General features: G+C 33.4%; 1 long non-coding RNA gene across 1 annotated transcript; it reads right to left on the minus strand.

Moving 5' to 3' along the window:
• Window positions 1-5,754: 5,754 nt before the first annotated feature.
• Window positions 5,755-7,421, minus strand: LOC110929329. Its single transcript, XR_002587002.2, has 2 exons — window positions 6,411-7,421; window positions 5,755-6,333 (listed from the first exon to the last, which is right to left on the minus strand). It is a non-coding gene; the product is annotated as an uncharacterized LOC110929329 (long non-coding RNA).
• Window positions 7,422-8,413: the final 992 nt, after the last annotated feature.

Consider the following 8,413-nt stretch of genomic DNA (forward strand, 5'->3'; position numbering starts at 1 on the left):
TATCTCTCATCACACACCGCCGCATGATCTCCATCCATCAATTCGACCTCCCACCGTTGAAACCGTCACACACCTCTCTCTGACCCAATAAGGTAGTGACGGTAAGACCTGTGGTCTGCTCCTTCTCCTTGTGGCCTGGATGATCGGAGCGACCTGAGCTCCGGTATCTTCTTCTTCGGCGGTGGTGGTGGTTTCCTCCTCCTTGTGGTCGGGTCGTTGCTGGCCATTTGGATTGAGGAGAGAGAGGATGATGAAGATGTGGATTCAACGGGTGGAGAGAGAGTGAGATCAGCGGTTATGGAGGAAACGACGGCCATATGTGTTGAGGGTTATGAGTGACTGAGGTGAAGGGGGTTTTGGTATTATTATCGGAGCCTTTCATTTTCAATGTTTTTTTTCTTTTAAATCTGTTACTTGTAACAGGTTTGATCTAGTGACTGCTACGCCGCCACGGCGGTGGTGACGGCGGTTGCTGCTGATGACGATGAAATGGTGGGTGTTTGATCTCTGTTCTTGATATTTTTTTTTTATTTTGGTTTGAATGATGCTACTGTTCCTTTCTGGTTTGAATGATGCTACTGTTCCTTTCTGGTTTGAATGATGCTACTGTTCCTTCTGGTTTGAATGATCTGGGTTGAAACATGTTCATGTTCCTTCTGGTTTGAATGATCTGGTTGAAATTTTTAAGTTTTACGAATCTTATGGTTTTTTGATATGTTTGGGGGGTTTTGATATGTGTTCTATGAATCTGTGGGTTTTGATTCGATGGATGGGCGGCGATGATAAAAAAAAAGCGTAGATTTTGCTGACGATGGCGCGGCAAGGACGGCGGAGGGTAGGTTTTTTGAACCTGCAACCCCACTTTTTGCAGCCTCTTGTTTTATCGGATAATCTGAGCCAAAACATCGTTTTTTTTAAGATTCCACTCGTTTTTTTATTTTTGTTTGTTGGTTTTTTATATTTTTTTGAGGCGTCGATGATGATAACAATATATCTGAGACATCTCCCAAGTTTGCGATTTCTGGGTGCATTCATTTTTGCGTAAAAATTTTTTTGTAAAAAAAAAATTACACCGTAAACTTTTTATCGTAAACCATAAACTTTTTTAACCTAAAACGTAAAAACGTGAAGCGTAAAACATAAAAAGTTGCACGTAAAATGTAAAACGTAAAAAGTTTAACGTAAACTTTTAAACGCAAAATGTAAACTTTTTAACGTAAAACGTAAAAACGTTAAACGTAAAATGTAAAAAGTTTTAAGTAAAACGTTAAAAGGTTTACGCAACACGTAAAAAGTTTTACCTAAAACGTAAAAACGCAAAAAGTTTACATAAAACATAAAAACTGTTACGTTAAAAAACATGTAAAAAACGGCGTTAAAAACGTAAATTACGTTAACGTAAAAACGGCGCGTTGAAAAAACGGCGTTAAAAACGGCGCGTAAAAAACGGCGTTAAAAAATTGGCGCGTAAAAATCGGCGTTAAAAAATGGCGCGTAAAAAACGGTGTTAAAAAATTGGCGCGTAAAAAACGGCGTTAAAAAAATTGGCGCGTAAAAAACGGTGTTAAAAAGTTGGCGCGTAAAAACGGCAGAAGCGTCCCCCTCCATCGACATCCGTCGATGATGATGATGATGACCATGCCCACCCCTACTGACGTGTAAAAAACCGGGGCGTAAAACGAAAAAACCCGACGTGTAAAACGTAAAATAACGTTAACGTAAAAATTGGCGCGTAAAATGTAAAAAAAAACGTTAACGAAAAAAACCGGGGCGTAAAACGTAAAAAACCGACGCGTAAAATGTAAAAAACCGACGCGTAAAACATAAAAAACCGGGGCGTAAAACGTAAAAAACCCGGGGCGTAAAACGTAAAAAACCGACGTGTAAAACGTAAAATAACGTTAACGTAAAAATTGGCGCGTAAAATGTAAAAAAAAACGTTAACGTAAAAAACCGGGGCGTAAGACGTAAAAAACCGAAGCGTAAAACGTAAAATCGTAAAATTTTTTAGTAAAACATAAAAAGTTTTACGTAAAACGTAAAAAACCGGCGCGTAAAACGTAAAAAACGTTAATGTAAAAAACCGGCGCGTAAAACGTAAATTACGTTAACGTAAAAACGGCGTTAAAAAAAGGCGTTAATAAACGGCGCGTAAAAAAAGGCGTTAAAAAATTGGCGCGTAAAAATCGGAGTTAAAAAACGGCGTTAAAAAATTGGTGCGTAAAAAACGGCGTTAAAAAATTGGCTCGTAAAAACGCCGCGTAGAAAAAACGGCGTTAAAAAACGGCGCGTAAAAAAACGGCGTTAAAAAATTGGCGCGTAAAAAACGGCGTTAAAAAACGGCGCGTAAAAAACGGCGCGTTAAAAAAACGGTGTTAAAAACGGCGCGTAAAAACGGTGTGTTAAAAAAAAGGCGTTAAAAAAACGGCGCGCAAAAAACGGCGCGGTAAAAAACGGCCTTAAAAACGGCGCGTCAAAAAAACGACGCGTAAAAAAGCCTGGTGTAAAAGCGGCGTGTAAAAAACCGGCGCGCAAAATTAATTGTTTTTGTCAAAAAATCTGAATTTAAAATTGTTTTTAGTAAAAAAATCTTTTAAAAAAATAAAAAGTAATATAATAAAACTAAAAAGTAATATAATAAAACTAAAAAGTAATATAATAAAACAAAAAAGTAATTAAAAAATAATAAAGAGAAAAAGACAAAAAAGTGTTATTTTACTAAACTACCCTATTGGATTAAAAAATTAAAGACATAATAAGACAAATTGTGTTTAATATTAATTTTTCTTACTTTTAATCTCATCCATTAATTTTGTTGATTTAAAGGCTAGAAATTGGTTCCTATGTTTCTTACAACTAGAGGTGGTTTTCATTTTAGCGATCCCCTATATATATATATATATATATATATATATATATATATATATATATATATATATATATATATATATATATATATATATATATATATATATATACTAGCTGAAACCCGCGCGATGCGGCGGCAACAATTTAAAACGCACTACTCGTTTTGTGTATGGTACATTGGTTTTCTTATCCGTAGCATTGATATTTGTCAATGACCCATCTATTATCAACCGTTATATAATATACACAAGAATCTGTAGATGAGCCTCAACCGCGTCATTAAGTTGTAAATGTGCACCACAAAACGTGTGATGGTAAAGCGGGCGAGTTGAGTCTCAAATCATAAAGCAGGTCACGACTTAGTCAAAATAGATTCGAGTTGTCACTTAACTGAAAGTTTATACACAGCTCTATTTAGTCAAAGTTCATTTTCTTTTGTTTCATATTTTTCAAAATAAGTTAAGATATTTTCAAAATCAAAATTATTAACATTTGATTACAACATATAGAAAAATAATCAATTCGTAATAAACACCTCCACTGTTAGTAAATTTTCAAAAATAAAGTACATGTTAGATAGCATGTTAAAACCAAGTCTGTACGTTTTATAGCATAAATTAAAGAATTTTCGCATCGCATATAGTAAAGAATTTCATACTCAACATCCCGCCGCAATGCGCGGGGTGACGTCAACTCGTTCCTTTAACATTTTGTAAGCTCTTTGTTGTGATTTTGTTACACGACCTTTGATTCAATTCACGATAAACAGAAAGTTCCTACATATACACATACAACTTAGGGTATAACTAAAATATCAATCAATCAGAGTGCGTCACGTCAATCCGTGAAAAGTGTTTAAACTATGCTGAAAAGTGTTGGCAATAGTTAGACACTTGGTGAAGTGGTAAACTTTTAAAAAAAAGGAAAAAAGTGTGATTGGTTGAGAGATGGCATGTACCCCACCACACACACCCCTCTCTCTCTCTCTTTCCTCCCTTCACCGTAGCGGCATCCAATCACCGCTGTTTAACGAAACCGATCGGCAAGGGGGTCGGCGGCGGTGTTGCAGCGTGGCAAACCCCCTTGCCGAACTCCTTTCCCGCACCAGACCGTATACCCTTATACCTATAGTTGTAATGCATGAAAGTCCAAAGTTCTGCATCTTGCAATGAAAAAAGACGGTTCAATAGCGCCAATGGAGCATTTGAAGCCAACGTCCTTTCCCGTACGACACCAAATCCCAAAAAATGGTCCGCAACCTACAACCTCTTTGACAAAACAAAAAAAAATTAAGCATAAGCGACTGCACTATTTGTTTCCTCATATCCTCCTCCTATTAAACATTAGAGATAATAATAATGAACAAAAAAAATCTAGTTTTGATCAAATTACTACTAAAATGCTGGTGACTTCAATACATATACAGATATGATAGCATGAAGCATGTAGTATGAAGTTTTTCTTTTCTTACAGCACAAAGTATTAGGTCTTTTTCAAGATATTTTTTACATAGATCGATAAAGAGGTCGTATCGGGTTCTCTAACATGTTTTAGTTTGGTTCAATTAATTTTGGTTAAACAAGGGTAAAAAAATGGTTTTTGGTTAATTCAATTTCCGATTAATCATTTTCAGTTAATTTAGTTTTTGGTTGATTTTTGATTTTACCCCTATACAATACAAATATAATATATTTTTTTAAGCCGTTGGATTCTATATTTATTTATGAATTTAATATTTAACAAGTTATCACTAATAAAATACAACACACACCCACATTTTAGATAAAACTAAAAACTTTAATACAAATATATAATTTAACATACAAAATTACCTTTTTTATAAATTGATTAAATTTAATATATCAATTTAGGTTGATTGATATTTTCATCAAGGTAAAGTAGTTTATTTATTTTATAAGATTAACTCGTATAAATTATATGATTTAAGATATTAGCTGGTTCATTGATATAAAAAATACATTATAAAATAATAATAAGTTTGTTTTAGTCACTACAAATCATTATTCTCTGGATTGGTAAGAGAATATTTCAGCAAATGATATTTATTTATAGGATTTTTCGAAAAATCATTCCATGTTCATTTAGTTTACAAATGTTCATTGACTTAATATAACATCCGCTAGTTTATTAAAACGTTACATATTTTTATCCAAAGGTACATTCAATCTAACTATAATACTTGGCGGAAAACAAAAATCTTATGAGGCCGAAACTTTCTAGAATTCATCATCGACTACATAATTCCTTTATAAGAAGTTTTTAAAAAATACTTGTTATGCAATATTTGACTGGTTTCGTATTTCCTTCTTTGACCACCTAACTTTTGCTACATAGTGTATCTTTGGCTAAGTTTTTTAAACCAACTTATTGGTTTATTAACTTATTAACTTATCAAAAAGCCAATAAGGAGCTTATACTATTTGGCAAATGGAAAAATGTTTTTTAAAATGACTTTTTGATATGAAGGAAAATGAGTTTTTAAAAAGTTAAGAGATTGTGACTTCTTGATCAACTTATAATTTTTCAGACAACAAATTACCAATACACCCCTTATTTTAGTCATTTTACATCAATAAGCTAAGACAAACATTTTTTTTTAAAACAACTTATTGGCTTTTCCCACCCCATAAGATAATCCAAACATTTTTTTAAAAACTCCTTTTCAAAAAGTTCTTTTGTTAAAAGTCCTTTTCCTAAAAGTCTTTTTTAACTGTAATAAACTTAGCCAAACATGCCCATAAACACAAAAAAGATTGATTTATGTTGAAAAGTTTCTAGAAAAACATGATTTTCATTTTTTATACCTGTTAAGCATATGATATGTAATTTGTAATTTTCTTATTAATAAAATTCTAAAGTAGCAAATGGATGTAAAGTTTACATGTTTATTAAAATGGATTTTACCCCACTATAACATTTGTTAGATATAAAATTTTATAAACTGTGGTGTGAAGGTCCCTATCTTTTAATTACCATTACATATTTAATTAAGCTATGGTATCCGGCTGTGATTCATAGGTAAAAGGGAAAGTAATTTTAATTGACCTAAGCAAATAGCTGGTTTTTCAAAACCACGTTCGCATACTAAAGTTTCAAACCACTGTTTAGGCCCATCAAAACCTCTCGTCCATTCCTCAAATGTGTCACACTCTTGCCTACCTCACCTCCTTCCTCCTGTCAGAGTTTCTCACCGGTGAAAGGATCACAAAACCCTCTTTCTCAACACGCACCATGTCCCTTACAAACTCCCCACCTTCCTCATTTGTTATGCTTTCTAATTTGGTTAGAAGAAGAGGTTTTTCGGGTATGCCAGAATCGACTCTGAATCGCAATGTTTTTTTGTTCTTCTTCGACGACAACGATGGTTCAAGAGAATGAAAACTATGGGGAGTTAACTTACGTTGTTGCAGATCTAGTCGCCAAGATGAAGATTGAAGATAAACACTGTGAAAAGCCCAGTTTTAGAAAACAAAGTCATTATTTCCACATCGGTTAATATTAACTGAGAACGAAAAGTTTACCTGCCTACAACAGTTTGAACAGAAACTTACCGCCACCGGTGACTTCTATTGCGACGGTCGATGTGAAACCGACAGTACAGTGGGTTTCCCTTCCAAACATTAATTCATATATTATCATTTTATTTCCTCACTTAATCTATTACGTAAATATATGTATATCTGTATAGAGATAACAATAGTTAAGCACTTTTGTTATTTAATATGTATATTTGTAAACAATTAACAATAGTTAGGCACTTTTGATTTAAACGTTTATAATCAGAATTTTTTAATTACAAACAACTTTCTTATCTGATTGTCACCATTTGTATTGCTTTTGATGCTATATAAATATTAAATATCTTTAACGTATCTAAAATCTCATTTTCAGTATTAACAAAAAAAACAGTGTTTGAAGAATTTACATTTAGATGTTAGCAGGAGTCGCTGGCGCCATCTGAGATCTCCACCGCCATATATATGAGAAAAGAGGTCAGTGACTGAACCAAGGAGGTGACGTGCAGGATCTTCTGGTTTACTAATGATTTTTCTTTTAGAAAAAACATATTTTTTTAAATTTGTTTCTACTTTTATTATTTACATTATCTTCTACTGAATTAAATTTTAAACAGCATGTTCGCCTAGCTCAGTCGTTAAACATAAACATGGAATTAAATTGCATAACAACCAAACACCCGTAACAGATTTGCCTCACAGTATGAAATTCCATGCCGCCACAACGCTTCACAGAGCTGGTAATAAAAAGTGGTATCGCCATTATGTTGTCATTAAGCTTCACGTATTCGGAAGTCATGCTCCCGCAAGAATGGAAGTATTGATTGTCAAATGCTTGAAAGTGAAGAGGGTAGATAGAAGTTATGGGTTAGCTTCTTCTCGGCTACCTTTGGTGCCATTGTTGTTGTGAGAGAAAAAGAGAATGTTCGTTTTGACTGTGTGTGAAGAAAAGGTGTGAATTTGGGGTGAAAGCGATTATTGGAAAACTTGTTTATGTAGGTTGTTGGAGGGTATGCTGATTGGTTGGTGGTGAGTGACGCGGATTGGGATGTTTGGCGTTGATTTGAGGAGTGGGTTTGGACGGTGAGGATTGTGTGAAGGTTTGTAAAAAGTAAAACATGTCACTTTTGTCAGAGGGTATCACTCGTGACAGATTACCTCCAATTGAAGTCCAATTTGAATTTTGAATTCTACATATTGGAGGGCCCGCGTGTTAAAAGTGGTTTTCAACACCTTTATGCTTTAAAGGTTGTATGATGTGCTTAAAATGGTTGTACAATGGCAAATTACCATTCTTGCCCTTCCTATATGCTTATTAAAGTAGTATAGATATATCTTACTTTTTATCAGTGGCAGGCACAATATTAATTTTCTGAGAGGATAACCGAGGGTTTAACCAAAATTTTATTTTTTTTTTCTTTTTACTTTAATTTAGATTTAAAATTTTATAGATAAATATTAAGTTTAACTAATATGTAAAAAGTAAATAGAAAATGAAGAAAGAATAAAGGTAAGAACAAAACTAATATATTCGAAAGTTGGATATTGCATTTATAATGATTAAACATACGAAATATTTTCATCTAGTATAATCGGGACCATATATAGGTATCGCTTTAGATACAACAAACAACTCATGCATGCATGATGCATCGTTTTCCAACTTTTTTAAAGCATTTATATATGGATGAAATGGGATCAAACTCTACTTCTAAACTTGACCTCTAACTAAACTTTGTGTGGTTTGGGTAGCACTTTTATTTTGAGGATAAAGATAACTTTGAAATTTTAAGTATGATAAAACTAGTTGTAAAATGAATTTTTCTAAAATGTATTCAGTTTACTTCAAGTTTAGTCCAAATCAATATATCATATCTTAATTTATAGCTCTGTCACAAATTTTACATATATGATTTCTTTAGAGTTAAATGCCGAGATAGTCCCTGTGTTTTGCCCTTTTTCACCTTTAGTCATTAACTTTCTAAAATTACAGCTATAATCCCCAACTT

The sequence above is a fragment of the Helianthus annuus genome, chromosome 3, assembly GCF_002127325.2.
Source record: "Helianthus annuus cultivar XRQ/B chromosome 3, HanXRQr2.0-SUNRISE, whole genome shotgun sequence".
NCBI classification, from domain to species: Eukaryota; Viridiplantae; Streptophyta; class Magnoliopsida; order Asterales; family Asteraceae; genus Helianthus; species Helianthus annuus.